Source organism: Mus musculus, chromosome 17, assembly GCF_000001635.26.
Source record: "Mus musculus strain C57BL/6J chromosome 17, GRCm38.p6 C57BL/6J".
Classification (NCBI taxonomy): domain Eukaryota; kingdom Metazoa; phylum Chordata; class Mammalia; order Rodentia; family Muridae; genus Mus; species Mus musculus.
Window position 1 is genome coordinate 73,071,552 of NC_000083.6, and position 13,508 is coordinate 73,085,059.

The 13,508-nt window shown below is 43.4% G+C and overlaps 1 long non-coding RNA gene across 4 annotated transcripts; it reads right to left on the reverse strand.

Moving 5' to 3' along the window:
* Window positions 1–225: 225 nt before the first annotated feature.
* On the reverse strand, window positions 226–13,032 carry Gm41616. 4 transcript variants are annotated; one of them, XR_876944.3, is made up of 4 exons: window positions 12,865–13,032; window positions 12,221–12,319; window positions 802–863; window positions 226–628 (listed from the first exon to the last, which is right to left on the reverse strand). It is a non-coding gene; the product is annotated as a predicted gene, 41616 (long non-coding RNA). The 4 variants fall into 4 exon arrangements; XR_876943.3 differs by lacking the exon at window positions 12,865–13,032 and adding an exon at window positions 12,590–12,638; XR_876942.3 differs by lacking the exon at window positions 12,865–13,032 and adding an exon at window positions 12,485–12,559.
* Between the last annotated feature and the right edge of the window lie 476 nt (window positions 13,033–13,508).

The following is a 13,508-nucleotide window of genomic DNA, read 5'->3' on the forward strand; positions in this document are numbered from 1 at the left end:
ACAACTAAGCTCTCTCTCCCTCCCTCCCTCCATCTCTCTCTCTCTCTCTCTCTCTCTCTCTCTCTCTCTCTCTCTCTCTCTCTCTCTCTCTCTCTCTCTCTCTGTAGGCAATTGAAAGGAAATGCTGGAATAAATATAGGTGGTATCAAGATATATTCATTTCTGGCCTAATGGCCTAATGGCTGCCTACATAATCCCGACACTGTTTTCTTTTTTGTGTCTTGGTTTCCATGTTTATAAAATAGGCTTGTAACAAGAAGAAACCAATACATAATTGGAGAAAGAAAACTCTATGTAAATAATATTTGAGGTCCTCCTGCTGTTCGCTTGACAGCAGTTCACTTGGAAGGTTCAAGATCCTTTTGATCTCAGGCGAGAGGGACCAGCTGCTGAGAGATGAGCCTGATTTAATCCAGAGTGAACCTTCCAGAAGATCTCTGTAGATAATTTGTGATGCTTCTTTGTAGGCTAGGACAAAGGTGGAGAATGATTTGTGGAACTGGTAACACCCATATGGTCTGATGGAGCCGCTGTCTTCCCCGCTTCCTTTGTCTCCTAAGTGATGCTGTTGTTCTAGAGGGTCAAGGAGCTGTGCTTCTGACCCCATCAAGGTCTTCTATTCTGTATGCTTAAGGCAAAAAGGAGAAAGAATGGCTTACTCTGATGCTAAGCAAAATTCAGAGTGGAAAGTATCTATCACAATTCTGAGACTCCTCTTCGGGGGACATTAAGATACTGCCATCCCATAGGGCTGGTGCAAGGGAGGGACTAGTGGAGGATGGGGGCTCCAAACGAACATACCGGACTCCATGCAACTGTCTCCTCCATCCTCCCTCACGTCTCCACAGCCAGATTGGAGCAGCCTGTGGAAAAAATTCCTGTCTATTTTGAGAAACAGATAAAAGCATGCAGATTATGCAGAGCAAATCTCAGCCTGAAAGCAGCTGGAAAAATCTGTTTCTTGCCACTGTCAGTGACCCTGTGACCTTTCCAAGTAATGACATCCCAGCTCATTCCCTCCCTCCTCTCTCCTTCCCAGCACTGACTGACCCGACCCATCTACCGCACATCTGGTCCTTGTCGGCACTGTCAGGCCATTATCCCTCAGACACCGAGCGATAGGCAGTGGAATGGGAGTCGTGCTTGCTTGGATTTTAAAAACAAATTATCAGCCGGTTCAAGGACGGGTCAGTGTTAAATCATGTCTCCCTTGGTCCGGAGTATAAGGGGACATATTTACTATGTTGTGTGTTTTCTATCCTCCACCCATTGTTACTGGGTAGGACATCAGTCTCAGGTAGGCACATGCTTAGACCCACCTTTGGATAGGCAGGAGGCTAGAATTGCCTAAGACAGATGTTTGGTCTCCTGTAAGCACATGGGAGCTGGAGACACTGACTGGATCATCACACTGGAGTTCTGGTGCAGGAGGGATTATCTCTAGTTTTAGAGAAAGTCTGCCGAGGACCAGCTCCATCATCCAGGATGCTCCTCTTTGCAATGTCATGTTCTTCGTACACAATGGTAAACACAATAAAACAGGATTATGCCCAATACATGCGGGAGCCAATGTCAGCAAGCACACCCTTGGATGTCTACAGCTAGCTGCTCATCTGGGAGGCGTTGCAGGCGCCACGGCACCAAAACCCTCCCCGAGTCTCCCCCACTCTCCACCTTCAGGCAGTGGGTTTGCCATTCAAATAGGAGTCAAAATACATCTAACTTCCAAAGGGGTCGGAGGCAATAGCTCTTCACAGAAGGATGGGGTGGGTCTCCTTTTGTCCCTGGCTTCCTCATCCATGGACCGAAAGCCTTTATAAGATGGAAGGAGGACATCTGTCAAGCAGGGGCATGGATATAGTCCTTGCAGCAAAGAGAGGTGCAAGAGAGGAGATACAGCCTGTAGGAAGGGAGCTGGGCACAACTGCAGATAGGATTTGATGAAGGTTCTTAGGGGATCTTGCCAAGCCCCCACCAAGGTTCAAGGACAATGTTTCTCTTTCCCAACTTTCACATAGAAGGCATCGTCTCTGAGATAAGAACTAAGGATCAAAGTGGAGAATGGTTCTGGTGTTTAAGAAAAAGCAATGGTCCAAAAAAAAAAAAAAAATGCCAGGGAGTGGTGGCACACGCCTTTAATCCCAGCACTTGGGAGGCAGAGGCAGGCGGATTTCTGAGTTCGAGGCCAGCCTGGTCTACAGATTGAGTTCCAGGACAGCCAGGGCTACACAGAGAAACCCTGTCTTGAACCCCCTCCCCCCAAAAAGAAAGAAAGAAAGAAAGAAAGAAAGAAAGAAAGAAAGAAAGAAAGAAAGAAGGGAAAGAAAGAAGAGAAGAGAAGAGAAGAGAAGAGAAGGGAAGGGAAGGGAAGGGAAGGGAAGGGAAGGGAAGGGAAGGGAAGGGAAGGGAAGGGAAGAGAAGAGAAGAGAAGAGAAGAGAAGAGAAGAGAAGAGAAGAGAAGAGAAGAGAAGAGAAGAGAAGAGAAAAAGCAGTGGCAAAGAGCTAGGATTAAAAGAAAAGAAAAGGCAGTGGCAAAGAGCTAGAATCACAATCCAGACACAACATGGCTGCTTTTGAGTGCTTTATACATCTCTAAGCCGTTGTTTAAGTCAGTGCTACTTCCTAGAACACCCTTTAACATCTCCAATACGTATCAAGTTCCTTTTCATCCTGTAAGGCCCTCCTATATTACACACACACACACATACACACACACACACACACACACACACACACACACACACACACACACCTCTCTATGAGACCTATAGGATTTCACGTAGCTCTGGCTGACCTCTTAATCTGCTGTGCACCTGGGAATGTCCTTGAGTTCCTGTCTACCTGATCACTGAGATTACAGGCCTGTACCACCACACCTAGTTGCTTTTTTGTTTTTGATTTTGTTTTTTTTGTTTTTCGAGACAGGGTTTCACTGTATAGCCCTGGCTGTCCTGTAACTCACTCTGCAGACCACGCTGGCCTTGAACTCAGAAATCCACTTGCCTCTGCCTCCCAAGTGCTGGGATTAAAGGCATGTGCTGCTACTGCCCAGCCACACCTGGTTCTAACTGGGTACTGGGCATCAAACTTAGGGCCTTGTGCATGCTAAGCCTACCTTACCTTATAGTGTTTCTTCTTCAGAATGAGCACTGGCTCGCACCACTTCTGATTCAGGCTGTTGCTCTAGTTGGTGAAAAGGGGGTCTGAATCCTCCAACCAGGCATAGACACTTTGATGACAGAGCCCACATCATGTTGGTATTATGCCCCACCCCCATTTCTGACTCAGAACAGCAGAAAATGTGCCTCTGGAGCACATTATCTCATGGAAACAGCAGGTTCTGAAGGCTAGCTGAATCCATCACGATGAAACATAAGAGGCCTTCCCACTCGTCTTTCTTCTGAGATTAAATTCACATAGCATAATACAATTGACCATTTTAAGTGGTCTTTAGGATGTTTGAAAGAATAGGGCAGTCATCATTCCTACCTACTTCCAGACCATTTTCATCTTCCCAAAAGAAATGCTCTGCCTATTCAGCTCTTATCTGTCTCTCCTGGCTCGTGGCCCTAGGGAGCCACTAACCTATTTTCTGTCTCTATGGACTTGCTTGTTCTGGACCCTTCATATAAATGGAATTATACAACACACGGCCTTTTGTATCTGCTGTGTATACTTACCCTAATGTTCTAAGGCTCATCCCATGTGGTAACGTGGATTGGTGCCTCCTTTCTTTTCATGGTTGAATACTATTCTGTTCTGTGAGACAGCACATTTTGTTTACCCGTTCATCAGCTGATGGGCGTTGGGGTTCCTTCCATGCCCGGGCTTGTATGAATAATGCTTCTGTGAATGTTCACGTACAAGGTTTTGTGTGAACATATGTTCTCAATTCTCTCGTGAATATATTTATGAGTGGAAATGCGGGGTTATGGGTAATTCTATGTTTAACTTTTTGAGAAGCTGCCAAGCTGTTTTCCAGAGCAGCTGTGCCATTTTACAGTCCCACTCACAATGTACGAGGCTCTAATTCCTTCACAGCCTCACCATCTCTTGTAATTCTGTTTATTTTTATTATAGCTATACTAATGGGTATGAAAACCAATGTAAATTCATTTTGGTTTTGAATTGCATTTCCCCTAATGACTAATGTTGTTGAGATTGTTTTAATGTGCTTGTTGGACATTTGTATATTTTCTTTGGAGAAATGCCTATTTAAGTCCTTTGTCTACTCTTAAATTGGGTTGTATATCTTATTGTTGAATTCTAAGCGTTATTTATATATTCTGGGCATTAGACCTTAGGCAGATATATCAGTTACAAATGTTTTCTCTTGTTTTGCAGTTTGAATTATTTTTGCCTTCTTGATAGTGACCTTTAATGTACAAGTCTTTAGTTATAATGAAATATTCCCTATCTAGTTTCTCTTTTATTGCCTGTGTTTTGGTGTCAAATCTAAGAAATTGTTGCCTAATCTAATAACACGGAGATTTATAGCCATGTTTCCCTCTAAAAGGGAAGAGTTCTGACTCCTATATTTAGGTTTTAAATGCTATTTTGGGTGTATTTGTGTGTGTGGGATGAGGTAAAAGTGTAAATTTGTTCTTTTGTATGTGGGTGTCCACTTGTCAAAAAGTCTGTTCTTCCCTGAGTGGATGATTTTAGCACGGTTGCTGGAAACCAACTCCTTATTCTTTTATTAAATGATTAATTTTTGAATTCATCACTTAACAAAAGGCCATTCATTTGTATGAAAAACTGACAGTACTGAGGCTTAAAGTATACAATGATCTCAACTTGGTTCCTTCCCACACATACCACAATCCATCAGAAACAAGTCAGCCACAAGCAAGGTTGAACATTTTCCACAAATGTCCCAATTGATCCAAAGCCCTTGGACTTCTAAGCCAGCATCAATAGGGTAGACCTTTATACAATTTGATCTTTAACTACTTTAAATAATATAAACCTAGAATAACTGTAAGGCATCTTTTGTGAACAGAGCATATGAACAGGTAATAAAAAGAGAGTTGACTTTTCACCATTCAAAAGTGAACACATCTTGCTGGGAACTAGTATAAATACAAAACAAACGAGGGTCACTCCTTATCTGTGAGCGATTGGGAGAGAATCCTATCTCCTTTCCGCTCTGTTGAATGCAGTTCTTTCAGTCCAGTGGCTGATGTACAGAGGAGTGGAGATGGGTGTTGTAGCCATGTGACTATGCTCATGTGTAGGAATGAAGAATGTAGCCATGTGACAAGATGTGTGTATGAGTATACGGTGTGTGTGTGTGTGTGTGTGTGTGTGTGTGTGTGTGTGTGTGTAGGCTAGAGTGTGTCTGTGTAGGTGTGTAGGCCAGGGCATGCATTAGGTATTCTCCTCAACTGCTTCTGCACATTATTTTGAAAATATGGTCTGTTGCTGACCACCAGTTGGCTCTACTGGCTATCCTACAAGTCCCTGGGATCTGCCTGTCTTTGCTTTTCTGGTGCTGATTATAAGCATATACCATTGTGCCCACCTTTCTACATGAACGCTGGTAATCCACCTCAGGTCCTCATGCTTGCCCAGCAAGCATGGCATGGCTTGATCCTTCTTCATATCCCCATCACCCTTATTTTCTAGCTAATCTCAGTGCACACAGTTTCTGAATTTCTTTGCTGGGTCAGTAATTTGCTTATGTTTCCTAGAGTGTAATGTCAAATGTTCAACTTAGCACATTTATATAAGGAAAGGTGGGGGTTTGTGATGGTTAATTTCAATAGTCAACTTGATAACATCTAGAGTTACCTGGGAGACAGGGCTCTGGGCATGCCTGTGGGGTATCACTCACTATGGGTGGCACCATTCCCTGTGCTGGGTTCCTAGTCTCTATAAAAAGAATGAAAGCTGAGCACAAGCATTCCTTATCCTTTCTTCCTTCCTTCCTTCCTTCCTTCCTTCCTTCCTTCCTTCCTTAAGTAGCTTTTTTCTGGCTGCTTTATTTCTGCAACAGAAAAGTAACTAAGGCAGAGTTTAATGTGTATTTCCCCAAGGGGTAATGAGCTCTTTGAGACCAAATGCTGCATCTTCTTCGTCCTTGTGAACTGTGTGCCTGGAACTGTGTGTGATGTTACAGGACTGCTAGTCTGATTGTGGGCACATGGTGGCTTAACTTCTAGTCGAACAGTGACTCAAAAGTTAGCCCCTAGGAAACTAGGAAGGAGAAAGGAAGTACTTACTCCATCCTGGTATTTTCTCTCAGCTTCCAAGCCAATTGCCACAATAGGGAAGGAACATTTGATACAGAAAGTTGCATCAGAAAGCCAACAAGCAGACAAATAATTGGAATTTGAACTGGAGAGCTAAGTCGGGCCAGGGTGATGAAGGAATTCATCCACAAGTAGCTGCGGGTGGTGATGGCTCAGTAACAGAGTGCTTGCTTAGCATGTCTGAGGCCCTGGGTTCAAACCCCAGTGCTACACCATCAAAATCAAATCAAATAAACACAGAGGTAGCAAACCTTAAAATAGGAATACGCTTGCAATTTAAATCCAGCACAACATGGAGAGGGCTTTCCTACTCTTTGGCTTTTCTATCTATAAATATATAAGATATTCAAACAACCCTCTTGAGAAAATAAACAACCCAATTAAAAAGAGCAAAGGGCCTGAGGTGGGGGGTGCAGCCCAATGGTAGAGCGCTTGCCTGGCTAGCCCAATCCCTAGCAATACACAAAGGAGAAATGTCACTCCAAAGATGTGAGTAGCATTTCTCGAAGGAAGACATAGGAATGCTAACACCAGTAGGAACACTGCTCATTAGTAATCATTGGTGGGGGTGGAGTGGGGGTGGAGACAGTAAAATCCTTCATCACTTCATACCTGAATCCAGGAACCCACCTGTGGAGGGTGGGGGAGGGGGTAGGGGGGAAGGCAAATCTGGTGGTAGACATCTGTAATCTTAGCTCTCCCAAGGTGAGATGGGAGGCCTAGACAGAGAATGATTTGAAAGCGCTCAGGCCAGATAGCCTGGGGTACATGGGCAGTAAAAAAGACCTTGCCCCAAACAAACTGGGGAGTGAGAGTCAACTCTCAAAATGTGCCCTTTAAATTCCTTGAGTGTGCCACAGCATGTATGCAGCTGTGTGTGTGTCTGCGAACGCTGTGCATGTGAGCGTTCTCAGACACACACACACGACACACACACATACACCTCACACATACTCACACCACACACACATCACACAGACACACACACCACACACACCACACCACACACACACACCACACACACCACACCACACACACCACACCACACCACACACACACACACACACACACACACCACACACACCACACCACACACACCACACACACACACACACATACACACACACACACCACACACCATACCACACACACACACAATTTATTCGTGCCCTCTAGGGATTGAATCTGGAAGCTCCCCTATGGTCCTTTTACTGAGGTCTTGTTTCATCAGTTGGTGGTCTTTTGAGAAGAGGTTGGGTCATGAAGGTTCTGCTGTTAGCTGTGGATTCATCCTTTCTGTGACAGGGTCGGAATCCAAGAGATTATTTGGAGACTCAGGAACTTTGAAGGCTAGAAAACGATTGGGGAAAATGGCTGACTCGAAGCACGTCCTTTGGGGGATTTAATCCCCTGGCTCTTTCCTGTTACTCTCTGGCTTCTGTCCCCCATTACATGACTAACCTCTTCCACGTGTCACCACCACCATGTTGTTCTGTTTCATTAGGGACTCTTAATTAATAGAGACAAGGACGATGGGCAGAAGCCTGCGATGCCATGACCTCTCCCATTAAGTTGGTTTTCTCAGGTACGTTGTGGCAGTGACAGAGAATAAGCACAGTCCCTGTCATTCTTGACTGTTCTACTGTTTCAAAAGTAACAGCTATTTCTCCACTGATTTGGCAAAGTCTCTACACTGATTTTTTTTTTGATGTGTGTAGTTTTGTCCTATAATTTGAGTATTTATATATGTGATTTTAGATAATTTTTCATTTCCTTTATTATGAAATATAAAGTATGATCTAAATAAGATAATTTCCTAAACGAATGCCCAATGATATCTGCATCATAATTAGATAATTGCCCCTTACATTAAAAAAAATCACATTCCAAATATATATAGTGAGGTTGAATTCTGGATTCTCTATTTTTAGCTATATTGCTACATTTTCCTTTTTTTTTTTTGATAAGAATCTTCAACTTTAATTTTGTATTCTCCTTTATATCGTTGGTATTGACTATACTGACTAAATTATAATGTGCTCGATTGACCTTTATTGGCTTGAATTAAATGCAACATGTGTAAATTCTTGCCAAGTTTGAATCTCAAGTATTTTTAATTAAAACATCAATTATTGATTGGATGTTGAACCACTACAATCCTTGAGATATTCACTTTCATCTAGGACAGCGACTCTCAACTTGTGGGTTTCAACCCTTTTGGGGGTCAAATATCAAATGACCCTTTCACAGGGGTTACATATCAGATATCTTGCATGTCAGGTATGTTCACTATGATTTATGTCCGTAGTAGAATTATAGTTATGAAGCAGCATTGAAAATAACTTTATTTAAAAAAGAAAGAAAGAGAGAGAGAGAGAGAGAGAGAGAGAGAGAGAGAGAGAGAGGAAGGAAGGAAGGAAGGAAGGAAGAAAGAAAGAAAGAAAGAAAGAAAGAAAGAAAGAAAGAAAGAAAGAAAGAAAGAAAGAAAGAAAGAAAGAAAGAAGAAAAAAGCCGGGTGGTGGTGGTGGCAGCGCATGCCTTTAATCCCAGCACTTGGGAGGCAGAGGCAGGTGGATTTCTGAGTTTGAGGCCAGCCTGGTCTACAAAGTGAGTTCCAGGACAGCCAGGGCTACACAGAAAAACCCTGTCTCAGAAAAACAAAAACAAACAAACAAAAGAAAATAACTTTATGGCTGAGGGCGGGTCACCTACAATATGAGGAACGATGTTAAAGGGTCACAGCGTTAGGAAGGCTGAGAAGCACTGCTCTAGAACGTCTCAATTTCTTGCCACCCTTACTTCTTGCTGCACTCTTATGAGAAGTATGGGAGCTAAGAGTAGTGTTTGAGAATAAGGACGTTTCCAGAATCCTTTGTATTTGTGTATTTGTGATTTCATATGTGCCCTCATAGCCTCTCCAGGAGACACTCTATACAGGCAGAGGAGGCACATTGATGCGTCCATGTTCACGTAACTTGGAATTATGGTTCAAACCTGAATCATTGCCTCTAAGCCCTCACAGCTCCTTCATTGTACAGACAGATCCTAAGGGTTTGTGTCTTAGTTATATAGACAATATAGCTGGCCATCCAGTGAATGTTTTCTGGCCAAATAGAGACATGGTAACCTTGGTTTGGAAAGGGCACATAGGTAGATCAGCAAGAATAAGATTTCCTTTCCTTCTCTGAAACAAGGTCTTGTGGGTTCCAGGCTATCGTTCTCTGATCCTCCTGCCTCCATCCAAGTGTTGAGACTCTAGTCATGTGCCACCATACCTGGTTTATGTGGTGCTAGGGATGGAACCCAGGGCTTTGTGAATAGTAGACAAGCCCTCTACCAACTAAACTACATCCCCAGCCCACCAAGAATAAGATCTGAAGAGCACAGCACAACTCTACAATACAAAAACCAAAACACATTAAAAACAACAACAACAACAACAACCCAAAAGCCTCACTACAGCCCAGGCTACAGTATAGAGCCAGGCCAGGGTTGTAGGACTCCAGGCTCACTGTCAGAAACCAGGAGGTCACAAGGGGACCCAGGGGTGTCTTGTGTCTGAGATTCAGAATGAAGATAGCTCAAGGAAAGAAAGTCTCTAGGATTGATGTGAACTTGAGCATAGAGCCACTCTTTTTAAATATAGACATTGAGTTGACCACAGGGGGTGCAGGCAAAGTAGCAAAAGGACAGGACTATAAATAGCAGCTGCATCTGGAAAGCAAAAGACAGGCCTGACCTGAGCACAGGCTAGAAAGGACCTCTGAGTGAGCATCAGTCTCTGCTGATCTTCCTTCCCCTGCAGAGCACACCTCCCTCCAGCCTCAACTCCAGCAGGGAGAGTGCGCCTGTACAATGTCACTGAAGAAGTTTGAGCTTACAGAAGTTTCTCACCCCCCCCCACCCCCGATCTAAGGAGTTAAAACGGAACAGAGCAAGTCGGTTTCAGACGAGGACTAGGGCTCCTCTGGGTCTCTCCCAAAGGACTGTAAGCCTTTCTTTTATTTATGCTGGGTTGTCTGTCTTTGTTCAGTTCTGTCTGCTTAGCCAGATTGGAAATGGTTTGCTGGAAAAAATAATGGTGCTGTCTAACATGATGTAACAAGATGTCATCTTCTGACTCCAACGCATAAAACGGATTTACAGGAAGGACAGGAAGGGAAAAAAACACAAAGCCCCAGGGGTACTTGACTCAGATAAAAACCACGAGGGTTTGTTTGTGAATGTCAAAAAACCTGTGTGCTATTTATTCTTCTTAGATGAACAAGAGAAGAGGTGTGTGTGTGTGTGTGTGTGTGTGTGTGTGTGTGTGTGTGCACACGTGTGTAGGGGGAAATGGTATTCCGATATAGACTACAGATCTTGGAGGCAAAGTGTACAGGAAAACTGAAACAAATTTCATTTCTCATTGCACACCTATATAAACATGCCACAGAGTCTACACACAGTCACAGGAGCATGTGCCTCAAACAATATATACATACCACATGTACATACAAATGCCATACTACCTAAACCTCACTTAGACATGACACAGTCTCACCATCATGCCACACCTCCCAGCTGCTCTGTGTGCATGTACACACACACACACACACACACACACACACACACACACACACACACACACACGCCCTTTATTTTCATCTCGCTGAACAGTGGGCATGAGGCTGTAGTCTAGTCTGAGTCTTCCTGACTTACATGTGCAAGTTTCTCACATGCTTTTCAGAGTCTCCATTCGAAGGCCTGTGCTAGAAAGCCCAAGTTGCAAGAGGAGAGAGTAAAAGGATTTGTGGTTGCTTTCAAACAGACAGTGCTTCCAAAAGGCCCACTCAAATCCAGTCTTAACATAATGCAGGAAAGAAAGTAACATGAGTCAGGGCGGACAGGATGAGGTTCTTTGGTCATGCATGATTCTCTCATGATCTGTATTCTTTCTGCATTGGAAGCAAATTCTTGAGTAGCCTTTGGGGACCGTCAGGGCTTCAGGGGTGAATGGTTCTCTCTCTCTCTCTCTCTCTCTCTCTCTCTCTCTCTCTCTCTCTCTCTCACACACACACACACACACACACACACACACACACACACATGGAAGAAGAATCCCATAGCTCTTTTCATTCCAGATGCTCTTTAGCTCATCAGGAAAGCAGAAGTACAGGGTGTGGAGAGAGTACTGTATGTCAGTGACCAAACTACAAACAACTGAGCCAGCTTTATGCACTTCCACTGCTCTGGCAAAAATTAAGTCCATATGCATGTATGAGCTATGAAATATGAACTGTGTAATTTGATTAAAGTGGCTCTTACTTTACATTTGAAACTGGCATCCTGTGTTATAAGGATGGTCAAAAAATCATAGTGATAATGGTAAAAATGAGCACTTTCGTAGGATTTTTTAAAAAGCAAATTAAAAGATGCTGTGACAAGCTGAAAGGGAGGCTGCAGATAAAAGGAAAGTATGGTCATGTGTGTGTGTGTGTGTGTGTGTGTGTGTGTGTGTGTGTGTGTGTGTGTGTGAGTGAGTGTGTGTGCGTGCACACACACATTGAGAATTGAACCCATGGCTTAAAGTATACTAAGTATGCTAAGAATATCTGCCTTTTTACTTTAGTAACTTTAGTAACACTCTTTTTCCTGCTGTTTAAACAAACTCACATTTTCCCCATGGTACACTAGCTTCTACAAATTATGCAGCAGGCCTGGCTGTCTTTCCCACTCAAAGCAGCTGCTTCACTTTGGTAGGACTTCCCTGTTTGAGCACAGGCATATCCCAAGCCTCTATAGCAGTGTCTGGAACATTATGGGCTTTCAATAACCCTTTATTGAACACATAGATGACATAAAAATAAGTCTGTAGAATCCCAAGATGCCATATTTAGCCATCCCAATGCACTGGTATGCCTGTCAATCACAGCATGTTTCTTTACAGACACAGCTTGTTCATTCACTCCTCCAAGTTGCCTTACCTTCAGTCGTCCATCACCTTCATTCATCCAGTCTCACTTTCAATGATGCCTGCAGCCATTAGTTTTGCTCAACACATTCTTAAGCATCTGTTCTAGATCCTGTAGAGACAAACAAGCCAGAATCTCAAGCTTTAAGGATGTTACTGTTTAGAAAGATGTACTATAGACTAAGGGACAAAGCGGTCTTATCAGTAGAAGCTTGGAAGACCTCTGTGCAAGGCTCCTGGGTCCCGCAGCCTGATCCCTGCCAGGAAAGTAGACTACCTCTGCTCTCTCACTGTCCAGAGCTGACCATGACCTTCCTCAGCAAAGCTTCTGAGGCAGCTTCTTCCCCTCCCTGCCTCCCAAGTCCTAAGTGAAGACTCTTACATTTTTTTATCCTTTAAAGGCCATTGGTCTAGACTGAGCTCCTCTCTCTCCTTTGATGACTATAGAGCTATTTAGCCCTTGAACAGACCTTGTTTTAAACTGTCCTGTCACACTGCTTCAGGTTTATCTCTACTCTGACCTCACCTGTCACCAATACACACACACACACACACACACAAACCTGGGTCATAAGCTCCTAAATTACAATGAACTTCCAATTGTAACTTGTATCGCTTCCTGTATGCTAACACCAATTAAAGGATAGTGAAAGGTACCTGTGAGCTTCATTCTCCAAAGCATAGGCTACTGGCCCTCCAGGGCTACATGCACTCCTTTGACGAACAGAAAGCCATCAATGATAGTTCCACTTTGACTGGATTAAAATCACAAGATACACTGGGAAGTGTTGGCATATGCCTTTGGTCCCAGCACTTAGAAGGCAGAAGCAGATGGATCTCTGAGTTTGAGGCCAGCCTGGTCTGTAGAATGAGTTCCAGGACAGTCGGGGCTACACAGAAAAATCCTGTCTTGAGAAACAGGGAAAAGGGGGAAAAACAAAGAGAAAGAAATGAAGAGAGAGAGAGAGAGAGAGAGAGAGAGAGAGAGAGAGAGAGAGAGAGAGGAGAGAAAGGAAGGGAGTGAAAGAAAGAAAGAAAGAAAGAGAGAGAAAGGAAGGAAGGAAGGAAGGAAGGAAGGAAGGAAAGAAGGAGAAAGGAAGGAAGGAAGAAGAAAGGAAGGAAGAAAGAGGAAGATAAATCACAATATAACTAGCTAAGCTGAGGATATGCAAATGGCATTTCCAGAAACAATTAGATTATGGGCTTTCTAGCCTAATGAATAGATCAATCTCTTAATAAATTAGCAATATTATTAACATTGTTGAATATTGGTGGAGAGTAGGAAGTTATTATGGACATGT